The sequence below is a fragment of the Schistocerca piceifrons genome, chromosome 3 (assembly GCF_021461385.2).
Source record: "Schistocerca piceifrons isolate TAMUIC-IGC-003096 chromosome 3, iqSchPice1.1, whole genome shotgun sequence".
In the NCBI taxonomy this organism is placed as follows: Eukaryota; Metazoa; Arthropoda; class Insecta; order Orthoptera; family Acrididae; genus Schistocerca; species Schistocerca piceifrons.
Genome location: NC_060140.1, coordinates 263,319,765 through 263,342,095, shown reverse-complemented (window position 1 = coordinate 263,342,095; position 22,331 = coordinate 263,319,765). Strand labels below are relative to the sequence as shown.

Sequence of the window (22,331 nt, the reverse complement as noted above, 5' to 3'; positions counted from 1 at the left end):
GCTTAGGTCTTGTCATGAATAGGTTCCTCGAACACTTACTGTACCGTTCAAACCTAAGAAATAATGACAGTAGGATCCACGAGACACTCGTCCCGGATGTACTTGCTCTGGCGGGGGTGTAACTCAGTGGTAGAGTGTCTGCTTCGCATGCAGAAAGTCCTGGGTTCAAATCCCAGCTCCTCCAATTTTTGTTTCTCCGTGCAGCAGTACATGAAAACTTTTGCCTATCACCATATTCTACAAAATTCAGTGTACAAGATTCTTCCCCCAAGCAAGTGGATTTCGTACAGTTCGACCTCATGGCGGGAGGACGATGACCTGCAAGACCCTGGGCTGCGATCCCCCCCCATTGAAATGTTGCTCCAAAGCCTTCGGTATGGCGTGCAGGGTGCATCTCAAACATGTATTTGCAACTCACCGCGACAATCGTCATTTGTTTTTTCGAGATACTGAAAAATGAAGGGGGCACCCGGGATTGAACCGGGGACCTCTCGATCTGCAGTCGAATGCTCTACGACTGAGCTATACCCCCATTCACGATCTTTGCGTTCCCATAACTTAAGGAAAAATATTATACTCTGCCTGGCTAAAGACGTCTAATCGAGCAAAATATTGCGTAATCATTATCTCTCAGTTATATATTAGCGTTAAACGATATAAATATCAAAAATACTAGACACTTCGCGCCTGGAGAAAGTGCGAGTCGGCGCCTTCACCTTAATGTCAGAACGCGAAAATTGCACTAGTAGCTTTTTTTCAAGCAAGTTCTGTTCGTCCGTTCTCCGTAATCGTTTGGTATCTGATTAAACTGACATACTCGCCTATGGCTTTCGTAAACGAAAATTTCATTGTGACCCCGACGTGATTTGAACACGCAACCTTCTGATCTGGAGTCAGACGCGCTACCGTTGCGCCACGGAGTCGACGCTGCTTAGGTCTTGTCATGAATAGGTTCCTCGAACACTTACTGTACCGTTCAAACCTAAGAAATAATGACAGTAGGATCCACGAGACACTCGTCCCGGATGTACTTGCTCTGGCGGGGGTGTAACTCAGTGGTAGAGTGTCTGCTTCGCATGCAGAAAGTCCTGGGTTCAAATCTCAGCTCCTCCAATTTTTGTTTCTCCGTGCAGCAGTACATGAAAACTTTTGCCTATCACCATATTCTACAAAATTCAGTGTACAAGATTCTTCCCCCAAGCAAGTGGATTTCGTACAGTTCGACCTCATGGCGGGAGGACGATGACCTGCAAGACCCTGGGCTGCGATCCCCCCCCATTGAAATGTTGCTCCAAAGCCTTCGGTATGGCGTGCAGGGTGCATCTCAAACATGTATTTGCAACTCACCGCGACAATCGTCATTTGTTTTTTCGAGATACTGAAAAATGAAGGGGGCACCCGGGATTGAACCGGGGACCTCTCGATCTGCAGTCGAATGCTCTACGACTGAGCTATACCCCCATTCACGATCTTTGCGTTCCCATAACTTAAGGAAAAATATTATACTCTGCCTGGCTAAAGACGTCTAATCGAGCAAAATATTGCGTAATCATTATCTCTCAGTTATATATTAGCGTTAAACGATATAAATATCAAAAATACTAGACACTTCGCGCCTGGAGAAAGTGCGAGTCGGCGCCTTCACCTTAATGTCAGAACGCGAAAATTGCACTAGTAGCTTTTTTTCAAGCAAGTTCTGTTCGTCCGTTCTCCGTAATCGTTTGGTATCTGATTAAACTGACATACTCGCCTATGGCTTTCGTAAACGAAAATTTCATTGTGACCCCGACGTGATTTGAACACGCAACCTTCTGATCTGGAGTCAGACGCGCTACCGTTGCGCCACGGAGTCGACGCTGCTTAGGTCTTGTCATGAATAGGTTCCTCGAACACTTACTGTACCGTTCAAACCTAAGAAATAATGACAGTAGGATCCACGAGACACTCGTCCCGGATGTACTTGCTCTGGCGGGGGTGTAACTCAGTGGTAGAGTGTCTGCTTCGCATGCAGAAAGTCCTGGGTTCAAATCCCAGCTCCTCCAATTTTTGTTTCTCCGTGCAGCAGTACATGAAAACTTTTGCCTATCACCATATTCTACAAAATTCAGTGTACAAGATTCTTCCCCCAAGCAAGTGGATTTCGTACAGTTCGACCTCATGGCGGGAGGACGATGACCTGCAAGACCCTGGGCTGCGATCCCCCCCCATTGAAATGTTGCTCCAAAGCCTTCGGTATGGCGTGCAGGGTGCATCTCAAACATGTATTTGCAACTCACCGCGACAATCGTCATTTGTTTTTTCGAGATACTGAAAAATGAAGGGGGCACCCGGGATTGAACCGGGGACCTCTCGATCTGCAGTCGAATGCTCTACGACTGAGCTATACCCCCATTCACGATCTTTGCATTCCCATAACTTAAGGAAAAATATTATACTCTGCCTGGCTAAAGACGTCTAATCGAGCAAAATATTGCGTAATCATTATCTCTCAGTTATATATTAGCGTTAAACGATATAAATATCAAAAATACTAGACACTTCGCGCCTGGAGAAAGTGCGAGTCGGCGCCTTCACCTTAATGTCAGAACGCGAAAATTGCACTAGTAGCTTTTTTTCAAGCAAGTTCTGTTCGTCCGTTCTCCGTAATCGTTTGGTATCTGATTAAACTGACATACTCGCCTATGGCTTTCGTAAACGAAAATTTCATTGTGACCCCGACGTGATTTGAACACGCAACCTTCTGATCTGGAGTCAGACGCGCTACCGTTGCGCCACGGAGTCGACGCTGCTTAGGTCTTGTCATGAATAGGTTCCTCGAACACTTACTGTACCGTTCAAACCTAAGAAATAATGACAGTAGGATCCACGAGACACTCGTCCCGGATGTACTTGCTCTGGCGGGGGTGTAACTCAGTGGTAGAGTGTCTGCTTCGCATGCAGAAAGTCCTGGGTTCAAATCCCAGCTCCTCCAATTTTTGTTTCTCCGTGCAGCAGTACATGAAAACTTTTGCCTATCACCATATTCTACAAAATTCAGTGTACAAGATTCTTCCCCCAAGCAAGTGGATTTCGTACAGTTCGACCTCATGGCGGGAGGACGATGACCTGCAAGACCCTGGGCTGCGATCCCCCCCCATTGAAATGTTGCTCCAAAGCCTTCGGTATGGCGTGCAGGGTGCATCTCAAACATGTATTTGCAACTCACCGCGACAATCGTCATTTGTTTTTTCGAGATACTGAAAAATGAAGGGGGCACCCGGGATTGAACCGGGGACCTCTCGATCTGCAGTCGAATGCTCTACGACTGAGCTATACCCCCATTCACGATCTTTGCGTTCCCATAACTTAAGGAAAAATATTATACTCTGCCTGGCTAAAGACGTCTAATCGAGCAAAATATTGCGTAATCATTATCTCTCAGTTATATATTAGCGTTAAACGATATAAATATCAAAAATACTAGACACTTCGCGCCTGGAGAAAGTGCGAGTCGGCGCCTTCACCTTAATGTCAGAACGCGAAAATTGCACTAGTAGCTTTTTTTCAAGCAAGTTCTGTTCGTCCGTTCTCCGTAATCGTTTGGTATCTGATTAAACTGACATACTCGCCTATGGCTTTCGTAAACGAAAATTTCATTGTGACCCCGACGTGATTTGAACACGCAACCTTCTGATCTGGAGTCAGACGCGCTACCGTTGCGCCACGGAGTCGACGCTGCTTAGGTCTTGTCATGAATAGGTTCCTCGAACACTTACTGTACCGTTCAAACCTAAGAAATAATGACAGTAGGATCCACGAGACACTCGTCCCGGATGTACTTGCTCTGGCGGGGGTGTAACTCAGTGGTAGAGTGTCTGCTTCGCATGCAGAAAGTCCTGGGTTCAAATCCCAGCTCCTCCAATTTTTGTTTCTCCGTGCAGCAGTACATGAAAACTTTTGCCTATCACCATATTCTACAAAATTCAGTGTACAAGATTCTTCCCCCAAGCAAGTGGATTTCGTACAGTTCGACCTCATGGCGGGAGGACGATGACCTGCAAGACCCTGGGCTGCGATCCCCCCCCATTGAAATGTTGCTCCAAAGCCTTCGGTATGGCGTGCAGGGTGCATCTCAAACATGTATTTGCAACTCACCGCGACAATCGTCATTTGTTTTTTCGAGATACTGAAAAATGAAGGGGGCACCCGGGATTGAACCGGGGACCTCTCGATCTGCAGTCGAATGCTCTACGACTGAGCTATACCCCCATTCACGATCTTTGCGTTCCCATAACTTAAGGAAAAATATTATACTCTGCCTGGCTAAAGACGTCTAATCGAGCAAAATATTGCGTAATCATTATCTCTCAGTTATATATTAGCGTTAAACGATATAAATATCAAAAATACTAGACACTTCGCGCCTGGAGAAAGTGCGAGTCGGCGCCTTCACCTTAATGTCAGAACGCGAAAATTGCACTAGTAGCTTTTTTTCAAGCAAGTTCTGTTCGTCCGTTCTCCGTAATCGTTTGGTATCTGATTAAACTGACATACTCGCCTATGGCTTTCGTAAACGAAAATTTCATTGTGACCCCGACGTGATTTGAACACGCAACCTTCTGATCTGGAGTCAGACGCGCTACCGTTGCGCCACGGAGTCGACGCTGCTTAGGTCTTGTCATGAATAGGTTCCTCGAACACTTACTGTACCGTTCAAACCTAAGAAATAATGACAGTAGGATCCACGAGACACTCGTCCCGGATGTACTTGCTCTGGCGGGGGTGTAACTCAGTGGTAGAGTGTCTGCTTCGCATGCAGAAAGTCCTGGGTTCAAATCCCAGCTCCTCCAATTTTTGTTTCTCCGTGCAGCAGTACATGAAAACTTTTGCCTATCACCATATTCTACAAAATTCAGTGTACAAGATTCTTCCCCCAAGCAAGTGGATTTCGTACAGTTCGACCTCATGGCGGGAGGACGATGACCTGCAAGACCCTGGGCTGCGATCCCCCCCCATTGAAATGTTGCTCCAAAGCCTTCGGTATGGCGTGCAGGGTGCATCTCAAACATGTATTTGCAACTCACCGCGACAATCGTCATTTGTTTTTTCGAGATACTGAAAAATGAAGGGGGCACCCGGGATTGAACCGGGGACCTCTCGATCTGCAGTCGAATGCTCTACGACTGAGCTATACCCCCATTCACGATCTTTGCGTTCCCATAACTTAAGGAAAAATATTATACTCTGCCTGGCTAAAGACGTCTAATCGAGCAAAATATTGCGTAATCATTATCTCTCAGTTATATATTAGCGTTAAACGATATAAATATCAAAAATACTAGACACTTCGCGCCTGGAGAAAGTGCGAGTCGGCGCCTTCACCTTAATGTCAGAACGCGAAAATTGCACTAGTAGCTTTTTTTCAAGCAAGTTCTGTTCGTCCGTTCTCCGTAATCGTTTGGTATCTGATTAAACTGACATACTCGCCTATGGCTTTCGTAAACGAAAATTTCATTGTGACCCCGACGTGATTTGAACACGCAACCTTCTGATCTGGAGTCAGACGCGCTACCGTTGCGCCACGGAGTCGACGCTGCTTTGGTCTTGTCATGAATAGGTTCCTCGAACACTTACTGTACCGTTCAAACCTAAGAAATAATGACAGTAGGATCCACGAGACACTCGTCCCGGATGTACTTGCTCTGGCGGGGGTGTAACTCAGTGGTAGAGTGTCTGCTTCGCATGCAGAAAGTCCTGGGTTCAAATCCCAGCTCCTCCAATTTTTGTTTCTCCGTGCAGCAGTACATGAAAACTTTTGCCTATCACCATATTCTACAAAATTCAGTGTACAAGATTCTTCCCCCAAGCAAGTGGATTTCGTACAGTTCGACCTCATGGCGGGAGGACGATGACCTGCAAGACCCTGGGCTGCGATCCCCCCCCATTGAAATGTTGCTCCAAAGCCTTCGGTATGGCGTGCAGGGTGCATCTCAAACATGTATTTGCAACTCACCGCGACAATCGTCATTTGTTTTTTCGAGATACTGAAAAATGAAGGGGGCACCCGGGATTGAACCGGGGACCTCTCGATCTGCAGTCGAATGCTCTACGACTGAGCTATACCCCCATTCACGATCTTTGCGTTCCCATAACTTAAGGAAAAATATTATACTCTGCCTGGCTAAAGACGTCTAATCGAGCAAAATATTGCGTAATCATTATCTCTCAGTTATATATTAGCGTTAAACGATATAAATATCAAAAATACTAGACACTTCGCGCCTGGAGAAAGTGCGAGTCGGCGCCTTCACCTTAATGTCAGAACGCGAAAATTGCACTAGTAGCTTTTTTTCAAGCAAGTTCTGTTCGTCCGTTCTCCGTAATCGTTTGGTATCTGATTAAACTGACATACTCGCCTATGGCTTTCGTAAACGAAAATTTCATTGTGACCCCGACGTGATTTGAACACGCAACCTTCTGATCTGGAGTCAGACGCGCTACCGTTGCGCCACGGAGTCGACGCTGCTTAGGTCTTGTCATGAATAGGTTCCTCGAACACTTACTGTACCGTTCAAACCTAAGAAATAATGACAGTAGGATCCACGAGACACTCGTCCCGGATGTACTTGCTCTGGCGGGGGTGTAACTCAGTGGTAGAGTGTTTGCTTCGCATGCAGAAAGTCCTGGGTTCAAATCCCAGCTCCTCCAATTTTTGTTTCTCCGTGCAGCAGTACATGAAAACTTTTGCCTATCACCATATTCTACAAAATTCAGTGTACAAGATTCTTCCCCCAAGCAAGTGGATTTCGTACAGTTCGACCTCATGGCGGGAGGACGATGACCTGCAAGACCCTGGGCTGCGATCCCCCCCCATTGAAATGTTGCTCCAAAGCCTTCGGTATGGCGTGCAGGGTGCATCTCAAACATGTATTTGCAACTCACCGCGACAATCGTCATTTGTTTTTTCGAGATACTGAAAAATGAAGGGGGCACCCGGGATTGAACCGGGGACCTCTCGATCTGCAGTCGAATGCTCTACGACTGAGCTATACCCCCATTCACGATCTTTGCGTTCCCATAACTTAAGGAAAAATATTATACTCTGCCTGGCTAAAGACGTCTAATCGAGCAAAATATTGCGTAATCATTATCTCTCAGTTATATATTAGCGTTAAACGATATAAATATCAAAAATACTAGACACTTCGCGCCTGGAGAAAGTGCGAGTCGGCGCCTTCACCTTAATGTCAGAACGCGAAAATTGCACTAGTAGCTTTTTTTCAAGCAAGTTCTGTTCGTCCGTTCTCCGTAATCGTTTGGTATCTGATTAAACTGACATACTCGCCTATGGCTTTCGTAAACGAAAATTTCATTGTGACCCCGACGTGATTTGAACACGCAACCTTCTGATCTGGAGTCAGACGCGCTACCGTTGCGCCACGGAGTCGACGCTGCTTAGGTCTTGTCATGAATAGGTTCCTCGAACACTTACTGTACCGTTCAAACCTAAGAAATAATGACAGTAGGATCCACGAGACACTCGTCCCGGATGTACTTGCTCTGGCGGGGGTGTAACTCAGTGGTAGAGTGTCTGCTTCGCATGCAGAAAGTCCTGGGTTCAAATCCCAGCTCCTCCAATTTTTGTTTCTCCGTGCAGCAGTACATGAAAACTTTTGCCTATCACCATATTCTACAAAATTCAGTGTACAAGATTCTTCCCCCAAGCAAGTGGATTTCGTACAGTTCGACCTCATGGCGGGAGGACGATGACCTGCAAGACCCTGGGCTGCGATCCCCCCCCATTGAAATGTTGCTCCAAAGCCTTCGGTATGGCGTGCAGGGTGCATCTCAAACATGTATTTGCAACTCACCGCGACAATCGTCATTTGTTTTTTCGAGATACTGAAAAATGAAGGGGGCACCCGGGATTGAACCGGGGACCTCTCGATCTGCAGTCGAATGCTCTACGACTGAGCTATACCCCCATTCACGATCTTTGCGTTCCCATAACTTAAGGAAAAATATTATACTCTGCCTGGCTAAAGACGTCTAATCGAGCAAAATATTGCGTAATCATTATCTCTCAGTTATATATTAGCGTTAAACGATATAAATATCAAAAATACTAGACACTTCGCGCCTGGAGAAAGTGCGAGTCGGCGCCTTCACCTTAATGTCAGAACGCGAAAATTGCACTAGTAGCTTTTTTTCAAGCAAGTTCTGTTCGTCCGTTCTCCGTAATCGTTTGGTATCTGATTAAACTGACATACTCGCCTATGGCTTTCGTAAACGAAAATTTCATTGTGACCCCGACGTGATTTGAACACGCAACCTTCTGATCTGGAGTCAGACGCGCTACCGTTGCGCCACGGAGTCGACGCTGCTTAGGTCTTGTCATGAATAGGTTCCTCGAACACTTACTGTACCGTTCAAACCTAAGAAATAATGACAGTAGGATCCACGAGACACTCGTCCCGGATGTACTTGCTCTGGCGGGGGTGTAACTCAGTGGTAGAGTGTCTGCTTCGCATGCAGAAAGTCCTGGGTTCAAATCCCAGCTCCTCCAATTTTTGTTTCTCCGTGCAGCAGTACATGAAAACTTTTGCCTATCACCATATTCTACAAAATTCAGTGTACAAGATTCTTCCCCCAAGCAAGTGGATTTCGTACAGTTCGACCTCATGGCGGGAGGACGATGACCTGCAAGACCCTGGGCTGCGATCCCCCCCCATTGAAATGTTGCTCCAAAGCCTTCGGTATGGCGTGCAGGGTGCATCTCAAACATGTATTTGCAACTCACCGCGACAATCGTCATTTGTTTTTTCGAGATACTGAAAAATGAAGGGGGCACCCGGGATTGAACCGGGGACCTCTCGATCTGCAGTCGAATGCTCTACGACTGAGCTATACCCCCATTCACGATCTTTGCGTTCCCATAACTTAAGGAAAAATATTATACTCTGCCTGGCTAAAGACGTCTAATCGAGCAAAATATTGCGTAATCATTATCTCTCAGTTATATATTAGCGTTAAACGATATAAATATCAAAAATACTAGACACTTCGCGCCTGGAGAAAGTGCGAGTCGGCGCCTTCACCTTAATGTCAGAACGCGAAAATTGCACTAGTAGCTTTTTTTCAAGCAAGTTCTGTTCGTCCGTTCTCCGTAATCGTTTGGTATCTGATTAAACTGACATACTCGCCTATGGCTTTCGTAAACGAAAATTTCATTGTGACCCCGACGTGATTTGAACACGCAACCTTCTGATCTGGAGTCAGACGCGCTACCGTTGCGCCACGGAGTCGACGCTGCTTAGGTCTTGTCATGAATAGGTTCCTCGAACACTTACTGTACTGTTCAAACCTAAGAAATAATGACAGTAGGATCCACGAGACACTCGTCCCGGATGTACTTGCTCTGGCGGGGGTGTAACTCAGTGGTAGAGTGTCTGCTTCGCATGCAGAAAGTCCTGGGTTCAAATCCCAGCTCCTCCAATTTTTGTTTCTCCGTGCAGCAGTACATGAAAACTTTTGCCTATCACCATATTCTACAAAATTCAGTGTACAAGATTCTTCCCCCAAGCAAGTGGATTTCGTACAGTTCGACCTCATGGCGGGAGGACGATGACCTGCAAGACCCTGGGCTGCGATCCCCCCCCATTGAAATGTTGCTCCAAAGCCTTCGGTATGGCGTGCAGGGTGCATCTCAAACATGTATTTGCAACTCACCGCGACAATCGTCATTTGTTTTTTCGAGATACTGAAAAATGAAGGGGGCACCCGGGATTGAACCGGGGACCTCTCGATCTGCAGTCGAATGCTCTACGACTGAGCTATACCCCCATTCACGATCTTTGCGTTCCCATAACTTAAGGAAAAATATTATACTCTGCCTGGCTAAAGACGTCTAATCGAGCAAAATATTGCGTAATCATTATCTCTCAGTTATATATTAGCGTTAAACGATATAAATATCAAAAATACTAGACACTTCGCGCCTGGAGAAAGTGCGAGTCGGCGCCTTCACCTTAATGTCAGAACGCGAAAATTGCACTAGTAGCTTTTTTTCAAGCAAGTTCTGTTCGTCCGTTCTCCGTAATCGTTTGGTATCTGATTAAACTGACATACTCGCCTATGGCTTTCGTAAACGAAAATTTCATTGTGACCCCGACGTGATTTGAACACGCAACCTTCTGATCTGGAGTCAGACGCGCTACCGTTGCGCCACGGAGTCGACGCTGCTTAGGCCTTGTCATGAATAGGTTCCTCGAACACTTACTGTACCGTTCAAACCTAAGAAATAATGACAGTAGGATCCACGAGACACTCGTCCCGGATGTACTTGCTCTGGCGGGGGTGTAACTCAGTGGTAGAGTGTCTGCTTCGCATGCAGAAAGTCCTGGGTTCAAATCCCAGCTCCTCCAATTTTTGTTTCTCCGTGCAGCAGTACATGAAAACTTTTGCCTATCACCATATTCTACAAAATTCAGTGTACAAGATTCTTCCCCCAAGCAAGTGGATTTCGTACAGTTCGACCTCATGGCGGGAGGACGATGACCTGCAAGACCCTGGGCTGCGATCCCCCCCCATTGAAATGTTGCTCCAAAGCCTTCGGTATGGCGTGCAGGGTGCATCTCAAACATGTATTTGCAACTCACCGCGACAATCGTCATTTGTTTTTTCGAGATACTGAAAAATGAAGGGGGCACCCGGGATTGAACCGGGGACCTCTCGATCTGCAGTCGAATGCTCTACGACTGAGCTATACCCCCATTCACGATCTTTGCGTTCCCATAACTTAAGGAAAAATATTATACTCTGCCTGGCTAAAGACGTCTAATCGAGCAAAATATTGCGTAATCATTATCTCTCAGTTATATATTAGCGTTAAACGATATAAATATCAAAAATACTAGACACTTCGCGCCTGGAGAAAGTGCGAGTCGGCGCCTTCACCTTAATGTCAGAACGCGAAAATTGCACTAGTAGCTTTTTTTCAAGCAAGTTCTGTTCGTCCGTTCTCCGTAATCGTTTGGTATCTGATTAAACTGACATACTCGCCTATGGCTTTCGTAAACGAAAATTTCATTGTGACCCCGACGTGATTTGAACACGCAACCTTCTGATCTGGAGTCAGACGCGCTACCGTTGCGCCACGGAGTCGACGCTGCTTAGGTCTTGTCATGAATAGGTTCCTCGAACACTTACTGTACCGTTCAAACCTAAGAAATAATGACAGTAGGATCCACGAGACACTCGTCCCGGATGTACTTGCTCTGGCGGGGGTGTAACTCAGTGGTAGAGTGTCTGCTTCGCATGCAGAAAGTCCTGGGTTCAAATCCCAGCTCCTCCAATTTTTGTTTCTCCGTGCAGCAGTACATGAAAACTTTTGCCTATCACCATATTCTACAAAATTCAGTGTACAAGATTCTTCCCCCAAGCAAGTGGATTTCGTACAGTTCGACCTCATGGCGGGAGGACGATGACCTGCAAGACCCTGGGCTGCGATCCCCCCCCATTGAAATGTTGCTCCAAAGCCTTCGGTATGGCGTGCAGGGTGCATCTCAAACATGTATTTGCAACTCACCGCGACAATAGTCATTTGTTTTTTCGAGATACTGAAAAATGAAGGGGGCACCCGGGATTGAACCGGGGACCTCTCGATCTGCAGTCGAATGCTCTACGACTGAGCTATACCCCCATTCACGATCTTTGCGTTCCCATAACTTAAGGAAAAATATTATACTCTGCCTGGCTAAAGACGTCTAATCGAGCAAAATATTGCGTAATCATTATCTCTCAGTTATATATTAGCGTTAAACGATATAAATATCAAAAATACTAGACACTTCGCGCCTGGAGAAAGTGCGAGTCGGCGCCTTCACCTTAATGTCAGAACGCGAAAATTGCACTAGTAGCTTTTTTTCAAGCAAGTTCTGTTCGTCCGTTCTCCGTAATCGTTTGGTATCTGATTAAACTGACATACTCGCCTATGGCTTTCGTAAACGAAAATTTCATTGTGACCCCGACGTGATTTGAACACGCAACCTTCTGATCTGGAGTCAGACGCGCTACCGTTGCGCCACGGAGTCGACGCTGCTTAGGTCTTGTCATGAATAGGTTCCTCGAACACTTACTGTACCGTTCAAACCTAAGAAATAATGACAGTAGGATCCACGAGACACTCGTCCCGGATGTACTTGCTCTGGCGGGGGTGTAACTCAGTGGTAGAGTGTCTGCTTCGCATGCAGAAAGTCCTGGGTTCAAATCCCAGCTCCTCCAATTTTTGTTTCTCCGTGCAGCAGTACATGAAAACTTTTGCCTATCACCATATTCTACAAAATTCAGTGTACAAGATTCTTCCCCCAAGCAAGTGGATTTCGTACAGTTCGACCTCATGGCGGGAGGACGATGACCTGCAAGACCCTGGGCTGCGATCCCCCCCCATTGAAATGTTGCTCCAAAGCCTTCGGTATGGCGTGCAGGGTGCATCTCAAACATGTATTTGCAACTCACCGCGACAATCGTCATTTGTTTTTTCGAGATACTGAAAAATGAAGGGGGCACCCGGGATTGAACCGGGGACCTCTCGATCTGCAGTCGAATGCTCTACGACTGAGCTATACCCCCATTCACGATCTTTGCGTTCCCATAACTTAAGGAAAAATATTATACTCTGCCTGGCTAAAGACGTCTAATCGAGCAAAATATTGCGTAATCATTATCTCTCAGTTATATATTAGCGTTAAACGATATAAATATCAAAAATACTAGACACTTCGCGCCTGGAGAAAGTGCGAGTCGGCGCCTTCACCTTAATGTCAGAACGCGAAAATTGCACTAGTAGCTTTTTTTCAAGCAAGTTCTGTTCGTCCGTTCTCCGTAATCGTTTGGTATCTGATTAAACTGACATACTCGCCTATGGCTTTCGTAAACGAAAATTTCATTGTGACCCCGACGTGATTTGAACACGCAACCTTCTGATCTGGAGTCAGACGCGCTACCGTTGCGCCACGGAGTCGACGCTGCTTAGGTCTTGTCATGAATAGGTTCCTCGAACACTTACTGTACCGTTCAAACCTAAGAAATAATGACAGTAGGATCCACGAGACACTCGTCCCGGATGTACTTGCTCTGGCGGGGGTGTAACTCAGTGGTAGAGTGTCTGCTTCGCATGCAGAAAGTCCTGGGTTCAAATCCCAGCTCCTCCAATTTTTGTTTCTCCGTGCAGCAGTACATGAAAACTTTTGCCTATCACCATATTCTACAAAATTCAGTGTACAAGATTCTTCCCCCAAGCAAGTGGATTTCGTACAGTTCGACCTCATGGCGGGAGGACGATGACCTGCAAGACCCTGGGCTGCGATCCCCCCCATTGAAATGTTGCTCCAAAGCCTTCGGTATGGCGTGCAGGGTGCATCTCAAACATGTATTTGCAACTCACCGCGACAATCGTCATTTGTTTTTTCGAGATACTGAAAAATGAAGGGGGGCACCCGGGATTGAACCGGGGACCTCTCGATCTGCAGTCGAATGCTCTACGACTGAGCTATACCCCCATTCACGATCTTTGCGTTCCCATAACTTAAGGAAAAATATTATACTCTGCCTGGCTAAAGACGTCTAATCGAGCAAAATATTGCGTAATCATTATCTCTCAGTTATATATTAGCGTTAAACGATATAAATATCAAAAATACTAGACACTTCGCGCCTGGAGAAAGTGCGAGTCGGCGCCTTCACCTTAATGTCAGAACGCGAAAATTGCACTAGTAGCTTTTTTTCAAGCAAGTTCTGTTCGTCCGTTCTCCGTAATCGTTTGGTATCTGATTAAACTGACATACTCGCCTATGGCTTTCGTAAACGAAAATTTCATTGTGACCCCGACGTGATTTGAACACGCAACCTTCTGATCTGGAGTCAGACGCGCTACCGTTGCGCCACGGAGTCGACGCTGCTTAGGTCTTGTCATGAATAGGTTCCTCGAACACTTACTGTACCGTTCAAACCTAAGAAATAATGACAGTAGGATCCACGAGACACTCGTCCCGGATGTACTTGCTCTGGCGGGGGTGTAACTCAGTGGTAGAGTGTCTGCTTCGCATGCAGAAAGTCCTGGGTTCAAATCCCAGCTCCTCCAATTTTTGTTTCTCCGTGCAGCAGTACATGAAAACTTTTGCCTATCACCATATTCTACAAAATTCAGTGTACAAGATTCTTCCCCCAAGCAAGTGGATTTCGTACAGTTCGACCTCATGGCGGGAGGACGATGACCTGCAAGACCCTGGGCTGCGATCCCCCCCCATTGAAATGTTGCTCCAAAGCCTTCGGTATGGCGTGCAGGGTGCATCTCAAACATGTATTTGCAACTCACCGCGACAATCGTCATTTGTTTTTTCGAGATACTGAAAAATGAAGGGGGCACCCGGGATTGAACCGGGGACCTCTCGATCTGCAGTCGAATGCTCTACGACTGAGCTATACCCCCATTCACGATCTTTGCGTTCCCATAACTTAAGGAAAAATATTATACTCTGCCTGGCTAAAGACGTCTAATCGAGCAAAATATTGCGTAATCATTATCTCTCAGTTATATATTAGCGTTAAACGATATAAATATCAAAAATACTAGACACTTCGCGCCTGGAGAAAGTGCGAGTCGGCGCCTTCACCTTAATGTCAGAACGCGAAAATTGCACTAGTAGCTTTTTTTCAAGCAAGTTCTGTTCGTCCGTTCTCCGTAATCGTTTGGTATCTGATTAAACTGACATACTCGCCTATGGCTTTCGTAAACGAAAATTTCATTGTGACCCCGACGTGATTTGAACACGCAACCTTCTGATCTGGAGTCAGACGCGCTACCGTTGCGCCACGGAGTCGACGCTGCTTAGGTCTTGTCATGAATAGGTTCCTCGAACACTTACTGTACCGTTCAAACCTAAGAAATAATGACAGTAGGATCCACGAGACACTCGTCCCGGATGTACTTGCTCTGGCGGGGGTGTAACTCAGTGGTAGAGTGTCTGCTTCGCATGCAGAAAGTCCTGGGTTCAAATCCCAGCTCCTCCAATTTTTGTTTCTCCGTGCAGCAGTACATGAAAACTTTTGCCTATCACCATATTCTACAAAATTCAGTGTACAAGATTCTTCCCCCAAGCAAGTGGATTTCGTACAGTTCGACCTCATGGCGGGAGGACGATGACCTGCAAGACCCTGGGCTGCGATCCCCCCCCATTGAAATGTTGCTCCAAAGCCTTCGGTATGGCGTGCAGGGTGCATCTCAAACATGTATTTGCAACTCACCGCGACAATCGTCATTTGTTTTTTCGAGATACTGAAAAATGAAGGGGGCACCCGGGATTGAACCGGGGACCTCTCGATCTGCAGTCGAATGCTCTACGACTGAGCTATACCCCCATTCACGATCTTTGCGTTCCCATAACTTAAGGAAAAATATTATACTCTGCCTGGCTAAAGACGTCTAATCGAGCAAAATATTGCGTAATCATTATCTCTCAGTTATATATTAGCGTTAAACGATATAAATATCAAAAATACTAGACACTTCGCGCCTGGAGAAAGTGCGAGTCGGCGCCTTCACCTTAATGTCAGAACGCGAAAATTGCACTAGTAGCTTTTTTTCAAGCAAGTTCTGTTCGTCCGTTCTCCGTAATCGTTTGGTATCTGATTAAACTGACATACTCGCCTATGGCTTTCGTAAACGAAAATTTCATTGTGACCCCGACGTGATTTGAACACGCAACCTTCTGATCTGGAGTCAGACGCGCTACCGTTGCGCCACGGAGTCGACGCTGCTTAGGTCTTGTCATGAATAGGTTCCTCGAACACTTACTGTACCGTTCAAACCTAAGAAATAATGACAGTAGGATCCACGAGACACTCGTCCCGGATGTACTTGCTCTGGCGGGGGTGTAACTCAGTGGTAGAGTGTCTGCTTCGCATGCAGAAAGTCCTGGGTTCAAATCCCAGCTCCTCCAATTTTTGTTTCTCCGTGCAGCAGTACATGAAAACTTTTGCCTATCACCATATTCTACAAAATTCAGTGTACAAGATTCTTCCCCCAAGCAAGTGGATTTCGTACAGTTCGACCTCATGGCGGGAGGACGATGACCTGCAAGACCCTGGGCTGCGATCCCCCCCCATTGAAATGTTGCTCCAAAGCCTTCGGTATGGCGTGCAGGGTGCATCTCAAACATGTATTTGCAACTCACCGCGACAATCGTCATTTGTTTTTTCGAGATACTGAAAAATGAAGGGGGCACCCGGGATTGAACCGGGGACCTCTCGATCTGCAGTCGAATGCTCTACGACTGAGCTATACCCCCATTCACGATCTTTGCGTTCCCATAACTTAAGGAAAAATATTATGCTCTGCCTGGCTAAAGACGTCTAATCGAGCAAAATATTGCGTAATCATTATCTCTCAGTTATATATTAGCGTTAAACGATATAAATATCAAAAATACTAGACACTTCGCGCCTGGAGAAAGTGCGAGTCGGCGCCTTCACCTTAATGTCAGAACGCGAAAATTGCACTAGTAGCTTTTTTTCAAGCAAGTTCTGTTCGTCCGTTCTCCGTAATCGTTTGGTATCTGATTAAACTGACATACTCGCCTATGGCTTTCGTAAACGAAAATTTCATTGTGACCCCGACGTGATTTGAACACGCAACCTTCTGATCTGGAGTCAGACGCGCTACCGTTGCGCCACGGAGTCGACGCTGCTTAGGTCTTGTCATGAATAGGTTCCTCGAACACTTACTGTACCGTTCAAACCTAAGAAATAATGACAGTAGGATCCACGAGACACTCGTCCCGGATGTACTTGCTCTGGCGGGGGTGTAACTCAGTGGTAGAGTGTCTGCTTCGCATGCAGAAAGTCCTGGGTTCAAATCCCAGCTCCTCCAATTTTTGTTTCTCCGTGCAGCAGTACATGAAAACTTTTGCCTATCACCATATTCTACAAAATTCAGTGTACAAGATTCTTCCCCCAAGCAAGTGGATTTCGTACAGTTCGACCTCATGGCGGGAGGACGATGACCTGCAAGACCCTGGGCTGCGATCCCCCCCCATTGAAATGTTGCTCCAAAGCCTTCGGTATGGCGTGCAGGGTGCATCTCAAACATGTATTTGCAACTCACCGCGACAATCGTCATTTGTTTTTTCGAGATACTGAAAAATGAAGGGGGCACCCGGGATTGAACCGGGGACCTCTCGATCTGCAGTCGAATGCTCTACGACTGAGCTATACCCCCATTCACGATCTTTGCGTTCCCATAACTTAAGGAAAAATATTATACTCTGCCTGGCTAAAGACGTCTAATCGAGCAAAATATTGCGTAATCATTATCTCTCAGTTATATATTAGCGTTAAACGATATAAATATCAAAAATACTAGACACTTCGCGCCTGGAGAAAGTGCGAGTCGGCGCCTTCACCTTAATGTCAGAACGCGAAAATTGCACTAGTAGCTTTTTTTCAAGCAAGTTCTGTTCGTCCGTTCTCCGTAATCGTTTGGTATCTGATTAAACTGACATACTCGCCTATGGCTTTCGTAAACGAAAATTTCATTGTGACCCCGACGTGATTTGAACACGCAACCTTCTGATCTGGAGTCAGACGCGCTACCGTTGCGCCACGGAGTCGACGCTGCTTAGGTCTTGTCATGAATAGGTTCCTCGAACACTTACTGTACCGTTCAAACCTAAGAAATAATGACAGTAGGATCCACGAGACACTCGTCCCGGATGTACTTGCTCTGGCGGGGGTGTAACTCAGTGGTAGAGTGTCTGCTTCGCATGCAGAAAGTCCTGGGTTCAAATCCCAGCTCCTCCAATTTTTGTTTCTCCGTGCAGCAGTACATGAAAACTTTTGCCTATCACCATATTCTACAAAATTCAGTGTACAAGATTCTTCCCCCAAGCAAGTGGATTTCGTACAGTTCGACCTCATGGCGGGAGGACGATGACCTGCAAGACCCTGGGCTGCGATCCCCCCCCATTGAAATGTTGCTCCAAAGCCTTCGGTATGGCGTGCAGGGTGCATCTCAAACATGTATTTGCAACTCACCGCGACAATCGTCATTTGTTTTTTCGAGATACTGAAAAATGAAGGGGGCACCCGGGATTGAACCGGGGACCTCTCGATCTGCAGTCGAATGCTCTACGACTGAGCTATACCCCCATTCACGATCTTTGCGTTCCCATAACTTAAGGAAAAATATTATACTCTGCCTGGCTAAAGACGTCTAATCGAGCAAAATATTGCGTAATCATTATCTCTCAGTTATATATTAGCGTTAAACGATATAAATATCAAAAATACTAGACACTTCGCGCCTGGAGAAAGTGCGAGTCGGCGCCTTCACCTTAATGTCAGAACGCGAAAATTGCACTAGTAGCTTTTTTTCAAGCAAGTTCTGTTCGTCCGTTCTCCGTAATCGTTTGGTATCTGATTAAACTGACATACTCGCCTATGGCTTTCGTAAACGAAAATTTCATTGTGACCCCGACGTGATTTGAACACGCAACCTTCTGATCTGGAGTCAGACGCGCTACCGTTGCGCCACGGAGTCGACGCTGCTTAGGTCTTGTCATGAATAGGTTCCTCGAACACTTACTGTACCGTTCAAACCTAAGAAATAATGACAGTAGGATCCACGAGACACTCGTCCCGGATGTACTTGCTCTGGCGGGGGTGTAACTCAGTGGTAGAGTGTCTGCTTCGCATGCAGAAAGTCCTGGGTTCAAATCCCAGCTCCTCCAATTTTTGTTTCTCCGTGCAGCAGTACATGAAAACTTTTGCCTATCACCATATTCTACAAAATTCAGTGTACAAGATTCTTCCCCCAAGCAAGTGGATTTCGTACAGTTCGACCTCATGGCGGGAGGACGATGACCTGCAAGACCCTGGGCTGCGATCCCCCCCCATTGAAATGTTGCTCCAAAGCCTTCGGTATGGCGTGCAGGGTGCATCTCAAACATGTATTTGCAACTCACCGCGACAATCGTCATTTGTTTTTTCGAGATACTGAAAAATGAAGGGGGCACCCGGGATTGAACCGGGGACCTCTCGATCTGCAGTCGAATGCTCTACGACTGAGCTATACCCCCATTCACGATCTTTGCGTTCCCATAACTTAAGGAAAAATATTATACTCTGCCTGGCTAAAGACGTCTAATCGAGCAAAATATTGCGTAATCATTATCTCTCAGTTATATATTAGCGTTAAACGATATAAATATCAAAAATACTAGACACTTCGCGCCTGGAGAAAGTGCGAGTCGGCGCCTTCACCTTAATGTCAGAACGCGAAAATTGCACTAGCAGCTTTTTTTCAAGCAAGTTCTGTTCGTCCGTTCTCCGTAATCGTTTGGTATCTGATTAAACTGACATACTCGCCTATGGCTTTCGTAAACGAAAATTTCATTGTGACCCCGACGTGATTTGAACACGCAACCTTCTGATCTGGAGTCAGACGCGCTACCGTTGCGCCACGGAGTCGACGCTGCTTAGGTCCTGTCATGAATAGGTTCCTCGAACACTTACTGTACCGTTCAAACCTAAGAAATAATGACAGTAGGATCCACGAGACACTCGTCCCGGATGTACTTGCTCTGGCGGGGGTGTAACTCAGTGGTAGAGTGTCTGCTTCGCATGCAGAAAGTCCTGGGTTCAAATCCCAGCTCCTCCAATTTTTGTTTCTCCGTGCAGCAGTACATGAAAACTTTTGCCTATCACCATATTCTACAAAATTCAGTGTACAAGATTCTTCCCCCAAGCAAGTGGATTTCGTACAGTTCGACCTCATGGCGGGAGGACGATGACCTGCAAGACCCTGGGCTGCGATCCCCCCCCATTGAAATGTTGCTCCAAAGCCTTCGGTATGGCGTGCAGGGTGCATCTCAAACATGTATTTGCAACTCACCGCGACAATCGTCATTTGTTTTTTCGAGATACTGAAAAATGAAGGGGGCACCCGGGATTGAACCGGGGACCTCTCGATCTGCAGTCGAATGCTCTACGACTGAGCTATACCCCCATTCACGATCTTTGCGTTCCCATAACTTAAGGAAAAATATTATACTCTGCCTGGCTAAAGACGTCTAATCGAGCAAAATATTGCGTAATCATTATCTCTCAGTTATATATTAGCGTTAAACGATATAAATATCAAAAATACTAGACACTTCGCGCCTGGAGAAAGTGCGAGTCGGCGCCTTCACCTTAATGTCAGAACGCGAAAATTGCACTAGTAGCTTTTTTTCAAGCAAGTTCTGTTCGTCCGTTCTCCGTAATCGTTTGGTATCTGATTAAACTGACATACTCGCCTATGGCTTTCGTAAACGAAAATTTCATTGTGACCCCGACGTGATTTGAACACGCAACCTTCTGATCTGGAGTCAGACGCGCTACCGTTGCGCCACGGAGTCGACGCTGCTTAGGTCTTGTCATGAATAGGTTCCTCGAACACTTACTGTACCGTTCAAACCTAAGAAATAATGACAGTAGGATCCACGAGACACTCGTCCCGGATGTACTTGCTCTGGCGGGGGTGTAACTCAGTGGTAGAGTGTCTGCTTCGCATGCAGAAAGTCCTGGGTTCAAATCCCAGCTCCTCCAATTTTTGTTTCTCCGTGCAGCAGTACATGAAAACTTTTGCCTATCACCATATTCTACAAAATTCAGTGTACAAGATTCTTCCCCCAAGCAAGTGGATTTCGTACAGTTCGACCTCATGGCGGGAGGACGATGACCTGCAAGACCCTGGGCTGCGATCCCCCCCCATTGAAATGTTGCTCCAAAGCCTTCGGTATGGCGTGCAGGGTGCATCTCAAACATGTATTTGCAACTCACCGCGACAATCGTCATTTGTTTTTTCGAGATACTGAAAAATGAAGGGGGCACCCGGGATTGAACCGGGGACCTCTCGATCTGCAGTCGAATGCTCTACGACTGAGCTATACCCCCATTCACGATCTTTGCGTTCCCATAACTTAAGGAAAAATATTATACTCTGCCTGGCTAAAGACGTCTAATCGAGCAAAATATTGCGTAATCATTATCTCTCAGTTATATATTAGCGTTAAACGATATAAATATCAAAAATACTAGACACTTCGCGCCTGGAGAAAGTGCGAGTCGGCGCCTTCACCTTAATGTCAGAACGCGAAAATTGCACTAGTAGCTTTTTTTCAAGCAAGTTCTGTTCGTCCGTTCTCCGTAATCGTTTGGTATCTGATTAAACTGACATACTCGCCTATGGCTTTCGTAAACGAAAATTTCATTGTGACCCCGACGTGATTTGAACACGCAACCTTCTGATCTGGAGTCAGACGCGCTACCGTTGCGCCACGGAGTCGACGCTGCTTAGGTCTTGTCATGAATAGGTTCCTCGAACACTTACTGTACCGTTCAAACCTAAGAAATAATGACAGTAGGATCCACGAGACACTCGTCCCGGATGTACTTGCTCTGGCGGGGGTGTAACTCAGTGGTAGAGTGTCTGCTTCGCATGCAGAAAGTCCTGGGTTCAAATCCCAGCTCCTCCAATTTTTGTTTCTCCGTGCAGCAGTACATGAAAACTTTTGCCTATCACCATATTCTACAAAATTCAGTGTACAAGATTCTTCCCCCAAGCAAGTGGATTTCGTACAGTTCGACCTCATGGCGGGAGGACGATGACCTGCAAGACCCTGGGCTGCGATCCCCCCCCATTGAAATGTTGCTCCAAAGCCTTCGGTATGGCGTGCAGGGTGCATCTCAAACATGTATTTGCAACTCACCGCGACAATCGTCATTTGTTTTTTCGAGATACTGAAAAATGAAGGGGGCACCCGGGATTGAACCGGGGACCTCTCGATCTGCAGTCGAATGCTCTACGACTGAGCTATACCCCCATTCACGATCTTTGCGTTCCCATAACTTAAGGAAAAATATTATGCTCTGCCTGGCTAAAGACGTCTAATCGAGCAAAATATTGCGTAATCATTATCTCTCAGTTATATATTAGCGTTAAACGATATAAATATCAAAAATACTAGACACTTCGCGCCTGGAGAAAGTGCGAGTCGGCGCCTTCACCTTAATGTCAGAACGCGAAAATTGCACTAGTAGCTTTTTTTCAAGCAAGTTCTGTTCGTCCGTTCTCCGTAATCGTTTGGTATCTGATTAAACTGACATACTCGCCTATGGCTTTCGTAAACGAAAATTTCATTGTGACCCCGACGTGATTTGAACACGCAACCTTCTGATCTGGAGTCAGACGCGCTACCGTTGCGCCACGGAGTCGACGCTGCTTAGGTCTTGTCATGAATAGGTTCCTCGAACAC

At 46.3% G+C, this 22,331-nt stretch overlaps 72 non-coding genes across 72 annotated transcripts; 24 read left to right on the top strand and 48 right to left on the bottom strand.

Annotated features, from left to right (window-relative positions):
• Positions 1–112: 112 nt before the first annotated feature.
• Positions 113–184, top strand: Trnaa-cgc. The gene has a single exon. It is a non-coding gene; the product is annotated as a tRNA-Ala (tRNA).
• Positions 185–460: 276 nt separating this feature from the next.
• On the bottom strand, positions 461–532 carry Trnac-gca. Its single transcript has one exon. It is a non-coding gene; the product is annotated as a tRNA-Cys (tRNA).
• A 319-nt stretch (positions 533–851) lies between these two features.
• Positions 852–923, bottom strand: Trnaw-cca. Its single transcript has one exon. It is a non-coding gene; the product is annotated as a tRNA-Trp (tRNA).
• Positions 924–1,041: 118 nt separating this feature from the next.
• Positions 1,042–1,113, top strand: Trnaa-cgc. The gene has a single exon. It is a non-coding gene; the product is annotated as a tRNA-Ala (tRNA).
• Positions 1,114–1,389: 276 nt separating this feature from the next.
• Trnac-gca lies at positions 1,390–1,461 on the bottom strand. Its single transcript has one exon. It is a non-coding gene; the product is annotated as a tRNA-Cys (tRNA).
• A 319-nt stretch (positions 1,462–1,780) lies between these two features.
• Positions 1,781–1,852, bottom strand: Trnaw-cca. The gene has a single exon. It is a non-coding gene; the product is annotated as a tRNA-Trp (tRNA).
• Positions 1,853–1,970: 118 nt separating this feature from the next.
• On the top strand, positions 1,971–2,042 carry Trnaa-cgc. Its single transcript has one exon. It is a non-coding gene; the product is annotated as a tRNA-Ala (tRNA).
• Positions 2,043–2,318: 276 nt separating this feature from the next.
• On the bottom strand, positions 2,319–2,390 carry Trnac-gca. Its single transcript has one exon. It is a non-coding gene; the product is annotated as a tRNA-Cys (tRNA).
• A 319-nt stretch (positions 2,391–2,709) lies between these two features.
• Positions 2,710–2,781, bottom strand: Trnaw-cca. The gene has a single exon. It is a non-coding gene; the product is annotated as a tRNA-Trp (tRNA).
• A 118-nt stretch (positions 2,782–2,899) lies between these two features.
• Positions 2,900–2,971, top strand: Trnaa-cgc. The gene has a single exon. It is a non-coding gene; the product is annotated as a tRNA-Ala (tRNA).
• Positions 2,972–3,247: 276 nt separating this feature from the next.
• On the bottom strand, positions 3,248–3,319 carry Trnac-gca. The gene has a single exon. It is a non-coding gene; the product is annotated as a tRNA-Cys (tRNA).
• A 319-nt stretch (positions 3,320–3,638) lies between these two features.
• Trnaw-cca lies at positions 3,639–3,710 on the bottom strand. The gene has a single exon. It is a non-coding gene; the product is annotated as a tRNA-Trp (tRNA).
• A 118-nt stretch (positions 3,711–3,828) lies between these two features.
• Positions 3,829–3,900, top strand: Trnaa-cgc. The gene has a single exon. It is a non-coding gene; the product is annotated as a tRNA-Ala (tRNA).
• Positions 3,901–4,176: 276 nt separating this feature from the next.
• On the bottom strand, positions 4,177–4,248 carry Trnac-gca. Its single transcript has one exon. It is a non-coding gene; the product is annotated as a tRNA-Cys (tRNA).
• Positions 4,249–4,567: 319 nt separating this feature from the next.
• Positions 4,568–4,639, bottom strand: Trnaw-cca. The gene has a single exon. It is a non-coding gene; the product is annotated as a tRNA-Trp (tRNA).
• Positions 4,640–4,757: 118 nt separating this feature from the next.
• Positions 4,758–4,829, top strand: Trnaa-cgc. The gene has a single exon. It is a non-coding gene; the product is annotated as a tRNA-Ala (tRNA).
• A 276-nt stretch (positions 4,830–5,105) lies between these two features.
• Trnac-gca lies at positions 5,106–5,177 on the bottom strand. Its single transcript has one exon. It is a non-coding gene; the product is annotated as a tRNA-Cys (tRNA).
• A 319-nt stretch (positions 5,178–5,496) lies between these two features.
• Positions 5,497–5,568, bottom strand: Trnaw-cca. Its single transcript has one exon. It is a non-coding gene; the product is annotated as a tRNA-Trp (tRNA).
• Positions 5,569–5,686: 118 nt separating this feature from the next.
• Positions 5,687–5,758, top strand: Trnaa-cgc. The gene has a single exon. It is a non-coding gene; the product is annotated as a tRNA-Ala (tRNA).
• A 276-nt stretch (positions 5,759–6,034) lies between these two features.
• Positions 6,035–6,106, bottom strand: Trnac-gca. The gene has a single exon. It is a non-coding gene; the product is annotated as a tRNA-Cys (tRNA).
• A 319-nt stretch (positions 6,107–6,425) lies between these two features.
• Positions 6,426–6,497, bottom strand: Trnaw-cca. Its single transcript has one exon. It is a non-coding gene; the product is annotated as a tRNA-Trp (tRNA).
• Positions 6,498–6,615: 118 nt separating this feature from the next.
• Trnaa-cgc lies at positions 6,616–6,687 on the top strand. The gene has a single exon. It is a non-coding gene; the product is annotated as a tRNA-Ala (tRNA).
• Positions 6,688–6,963: 276 nt separating this feature from the next.
• On the bottom strand, positions 6,964–7,035 carry Trnac-gca. Its single transcript has one exon. It is a non-coding gene; the product is annotated as a tRNA-Cys (tRNA).
• A 319-nt stretch (positions 7,036–7,354) lies between these two features.
• Trnaw-cca lies at positions 7,355–7,426 on the bottom strand. The gene has a single exon. It is a non-coding gene; the product is annotated as a tRNA-Trp (tRNA).
• A 118-nt stretch (positions 7,427–7,544) lies between these two features.
• Positions 7,545–7,616, top strand: Trnaa-cgc. The gene has a single exon. It is a non-coding gene; the product is annotated as a tRNA-Ala (tRNA).
• Positions 7,617–7,892: 276 nt separating this feature from the next.
• On the bottom strand, positions 7,893–7,964 carry Trnac-gca. Its single transcript has one exon. It is a non-coding gene; the product is annotated as a tRNA-Cys (tRNA).
• A 319-nt stretch (positions 7,965–8,283) lies between these two features.
• On the bottom strand, positions 8,284–8,355 carry Trnaw-cca. Its single transcript has one exon. It is a non-coding gene; the product is annotated as a tRNA-Trp (tRNA).
• A 118-nt stretch (positions 8,356–8,473) lies between these two features.
• Positions 8,474–8,545, top strand: Trnaa-cgc. Its single transcript has one exon. It is a non-coding gene; the product is annotated as a tRNA-Ala (tRNA).
• Positions 8,546–8,821: 276 nt separating this feature from the next.
• On the bottom strand, positions 8,822–8,893 carry Trnac-gca. The gene has a single exon. It is a non-coding gene; the product is annotated as a tRNA-Cys (tRNA).
• A 319-nt stretch (positions 8,894–9,212) lies between these two features.
• On the bottom strand, positions 9,213–9,284 carry Trnaw-cca. Its single transcript has one exon. It is a non-coding gene; the product is annotated as a tRNA-Trp (tRNA).
• Positions 9,285–9,402: 118 nt separating this feature from the next.
• On the top strand, positions 9,403–9,474 carry Trnaa-cgc. Its single transcript has one exon. It is a non-coding gene; the product is annotated as a tRNA-Ala (tRNA).
• A 276-nt stretch (positions 9,475–9,750) lies between these two features.
• Trnac-gca lies at positions 9,751–9,822 on the bottom strand. The gene has a single exon. It is a non-coding gene; the product is annotated as a tRNA-Cys (tRNA).
• Positions 9,823–10,141: 319 nt separating this feature from the next.
• On the bottom strand, positions 10,142–10,213 carry Trnaw-cca. Its single transcript has one exon. It is a non-coding gene; the product is annotated as a tRNA-Trp (tRNA).
• Positions 10,214–10,331: 118 nt separating this feature from the next.
• Positions 10,332–10,403, top strand: Trnaa-cgc. The gene has a single exon. It is a non-coding gene; the product is annotated as a tRNA-Ala (tRNA).
• Positions 10,404–10,679: 276 nt separating this feature from the next.
• On the bottom strand, positions 10,680–10,751 carry Trnac-gca. Its single transcript has one exon. It is a non-coding gene; the product is annotated as a tRNA-Cys (tRNA).
• Positions 10,752–11,070: 319 nt separating this feature from the next.
• On the bottom strand, positions 11,071–11,142 carry Trnaw-cca. The gene has a single exon. It is a non-coding gene; the product is annotated as a tRNA-Trp (tRNA).
• A 118-nt stretch (positions 11,143–11,260) lies between these two features.
• On the top strand, positions 11,261–11,332 carry Trnaa-cgc. Its single transcript has one exon. It is a non-coding gene; the product is annotated as a tRNA-Ala (tRNA).
• Positions 11,333–11,608: 276 nt separating this feature from the next.
• Trnac-gca lies at positions 11,609–11,680 on the bottom strand. Its single transcript has one exon. It is a non-coding gene; the product is annotated as a tRNA-Cys (tRNA).
• Positions 11,681–11,999: 319 nt separating this feature from the next.
• Trnaw-cca lies at positions 12,000–12,071 on the bottom strand. The gene has a single exon. It is a non-coding gene; the product is annotated as a tRNA-Trp (tRNA).
• A 118-nt stretch (positions 12,072–12,189) lies between these two features.
• On the top strand, positions 12,190–12,261 carry Trnaa-cgc. Its single transcript has one exon. It is a non-coding gene; the product is annotated as a tRNA-Ala (tRNA).
• A 276-nt stretch (positions 12,262–12,537) lies between these two features.
• On the bottom strand, positions 12,538–12,609 carry Trnac-gca. Its single transcript has one exon. It is a non-coding gene; the product is annotated as a tRNA-Cys (tRNA).
• Positions 12,610–12,928: 319 nt separating this feature from the next.
• Trnaw-cca lies at positions 12,929–13,000 on the bottom strand. Its single transcript has one exon. It is a non-coding gene; the product is annotated as a tRNA-Trp (tRNA).
• Positions 13,001–13,118: 118 nt separating this feature from the next.
• On the top strand, positions 13,119–13,190 carry Trnaa-cgc. Its single transcript has one exon. It is a non-coding gene; the product is annotated as a tRNA-Ala (tRNA).
• A 276-nt stretch (positions 13,191–13,466) lies between these two features.
• On the bottom strand, positions 13,467–13,538 carry Trnac-gca. Its single transcript has one exon. It is a non-coding gene; the product is annotated as a tRNA-Cys (tRNA).
• Positions 13,539–13,857: 319 nt separating this feature from the next.
• Trnaw-cca lies at positions 13,858–13,929 on the bottom strand. The gene has a single exon. It is a non-coding gene; the product is annotated as a tRNA-Trp (tRNA).
• Positions 13,930–14,047: 118 nt separating this feature from the next.
• Positions 14,048–14,119, top strand: Trnaa-cgc. The gene has a single exon. It is a non-coding gene; the product is annotated as a tRNA-Ala (tRNA).
• A 276-nt stretch (positions 14,120–14,395) lies between these two features.
• On the bottom strand, positions 14,396–14,467 carry Trnac-gca. The gene has a single exon. It is a non-coding gene; the product is annotated as a tRNA-Cys (tRNA).
• A 319-nt stretch (positions 14,468–14,786) lies between these two features.
• Trnaw-cca lies at positions 14,787–14,858 on the bottom strand. Its single transcript has one exon. It is a non-coding gene; the product is annotated as a tRNA-Trp (tRNA).
• A 118-nt stretch (positions 14,859–14,976) lies between these two features.
• Trnaa-cgc lies at positions 14,977–15,048 on the top strand. Its single transcript has one exon. It is a non-coding gene; the product is annotated as a tRNA-Ala (tRNA).
• Positions 15,049–15,324: 276 nt separating this feature from the next.
• Positions 15,325–15,396, bottom strand: Trnac-gca. Its single transcript has one exon. It is a non-coding gene; the product is annotated as a tRNA-Cys (tRNA).
• A 319-nt stretch (positions 15,397–15,715) lies between these two features.
• On the bottom strand, positions 15,716–15,787 carry Trnaw-cca. Its single transcript has one exon. It is a non-coding gene; the product is annotated as a tRNA-Trp (tRNA).
• Positions 15,788–15,905: 118 nt separating this feature from the next.
• Trnaa-cgc lies at positions 15,906–15,977 on the top strand. The gene has a single exon. It is a non-coding gene; the product is annotated as a tRNA-Ala (tRNA).
• A 276-nt stretch (positions 15,978–16,253) lies between these two features.
• On the bottom strand, positions 16,254–16,325 carry Trnac-gca. The gene has a single exon. It is a non-coding gene; the product is annotated as a tRNA-Cys (tRNA).
• A 319-nt stretch (positions 16,326–16,644) lies between these two features.
• On the bottom strand, positions 16,645–16,716 carry Trnaw-cca. Its single transcript has one exon. It is a non-coding gene; the product is annotated as a tRNA-Trp (tRNA).
• Positions 16,717–16,834: 118 nt separating this feature from the next.
• Positions 16,835–16,906, top strand: Trnaa-cgc. Its single transcript has one exon. It is a non-coding gene; the product is annotated as a tRNA-Ala (tRNA).
• Positions 16,907–17,182: 276 nt separating this feature from the next.
• On the bottom strand, positions 17,183–17,254 carry Trnac-gca. The gene has a single exon. It is a non-coding gene; the product is annotated as a tRNA-Cys (tRNA).
• Positions 17,255–17,573: 319 nt separating this feature from the next.
• On the bottom strand, positions 17,574–17,645 carry Trnaw-cca. The gene has a single exon. It is a non-coding gene; the product is annotated as a tRNA-Trp (tRNA).
• Positions 17,646–17,763: 118 nt separating this feature from the next.
• Positions 17,764–17,835, top strand: Trnaa-cgc. The gene has a single exon. It is a non-coding gene; the product is annotated as a tRNA-Ala (tRNA).
• Positions 17,836–18,111: 276 nt separating this feature from the next.
• On the bottom strand, positions 18,112–18,183 carry Trnac-gca. The gene has a single exon. It is a non-coding gene; the product is annotated as a tRNA-Cys (tRNA).
• A 319-nt stretch (positions 18,184–18,502) lies between these two features.
• Trnaw-cca lies at positions 18,503–18,574 on the bottom strand. The gene has a single exon. It is a non-coding gene; the product is annotated as a tRNA-Trp (tRNA).
• A 118-nt stretch (positions 18,575–18,692) lies between these two features.
• Positions 18,693–18,764, top strand: Trnaa-cgc. Its single transcript has one exon. It is a non-coding gene; the product is annotated as a tRNA-Ala (tRNA).
• Positions 18,765–19,040: 276 nt separating this feature from the next.
• Trnac-gca lies at positions 19,041–19,112 on the bottom strand. The gene has a single exon. It is a non-coding gene; the product is annotated as a tRNA-Cys (tRNA).
• Positions 19,113–19,431: 319 nt separating this feature from the next.
• On the bottom strand, positions 19,432–19,503 carry Trnaw-cca. The gene has a single exon. It is a non-coding gene; the product is annotated as a tRNA-Trp (tRNA).
• A 118-nt stretch (positions 19,504–19,621) lies between these two features.
• Trnaa-cgc lies at positions 19,622–19,693 on the top strand. Its single transcript has one exon. It is a non-coding gene; the product is annotated as a tRNA-Ala (tRNA).
• Positions 19,694–19,969: 276 nt separating this feature from the next.
• Positions 19,970–20,041, bottom strand: Trnac-gca. Its single transcript has one exon. It is a non-coding gene; the product is annotated as a tRNA-Cys (tRNA).
• A 319-nt stretch (positions 20,042–20,360) lies between these two features.
• On the bottom strand, positions 20,361–20,432 carry Trnaw-cca. Its single transcript has one exon. It is a non-coding gene; the product is annotated as a tRNA-Trp (tRNA).
• A 118-nt stretch (positions 20,433–20,550) lies between these two features.
• On the top strand, positions 20,551–20,622 carry Trnaa-cgc. The gene has a single exon. It is a non-coding gene; the product is annotated as a tRNA-Ala (tRNA).
• Positions 20,623–20,898: 276 nt separating this feature from the next.
• Trnac-gca lies at positions 20,899–20,970 on the bottom strand. The gene has a single exon. It is a non-coding gene; the product is annotated as a tRNA-Cys (tRNA).
• A 319-nt stretch (positions 20,971–21,289) lies between these two features.
• Trnaw-cca lies at positions 21,290–21,361 on the bottom strand. The gene has a single exon. It is a non-coding gene; the product is annotated as a tRNA-Trp (tRNA).
• A 118-nt stretch (positions 21,362–21,479) lies between these two features.
• On the top strand, positions 21,480–21,551 carry Trnaa-cgc. The gene has a single exon. It is a non-coding gene; the product is annotated as a tRNA-Ala (tRNA).
• A 276-nt stretch (positions 21,552–21,827) lies between these two features.
• Trnac-gca lies at positions 21,828–21,899 on the bottom strand. Its single transcript has one exon. It is a non-coding gene; the product is annotated as a tRNA-Cys (tRNA).
• A 319-nt stretch (positions 21,900–22,218) lies between these two features.
• On the bottom strand, positions 22,219–22,290 carry Trnaw-cca. The gene has a single exon. It is a non-coding gene; the product is annotated as a tRNA-Trp (tRNA).
• Between the last annotated feature and the right edge of the window lie 41 nt (positions 22,291–22,331).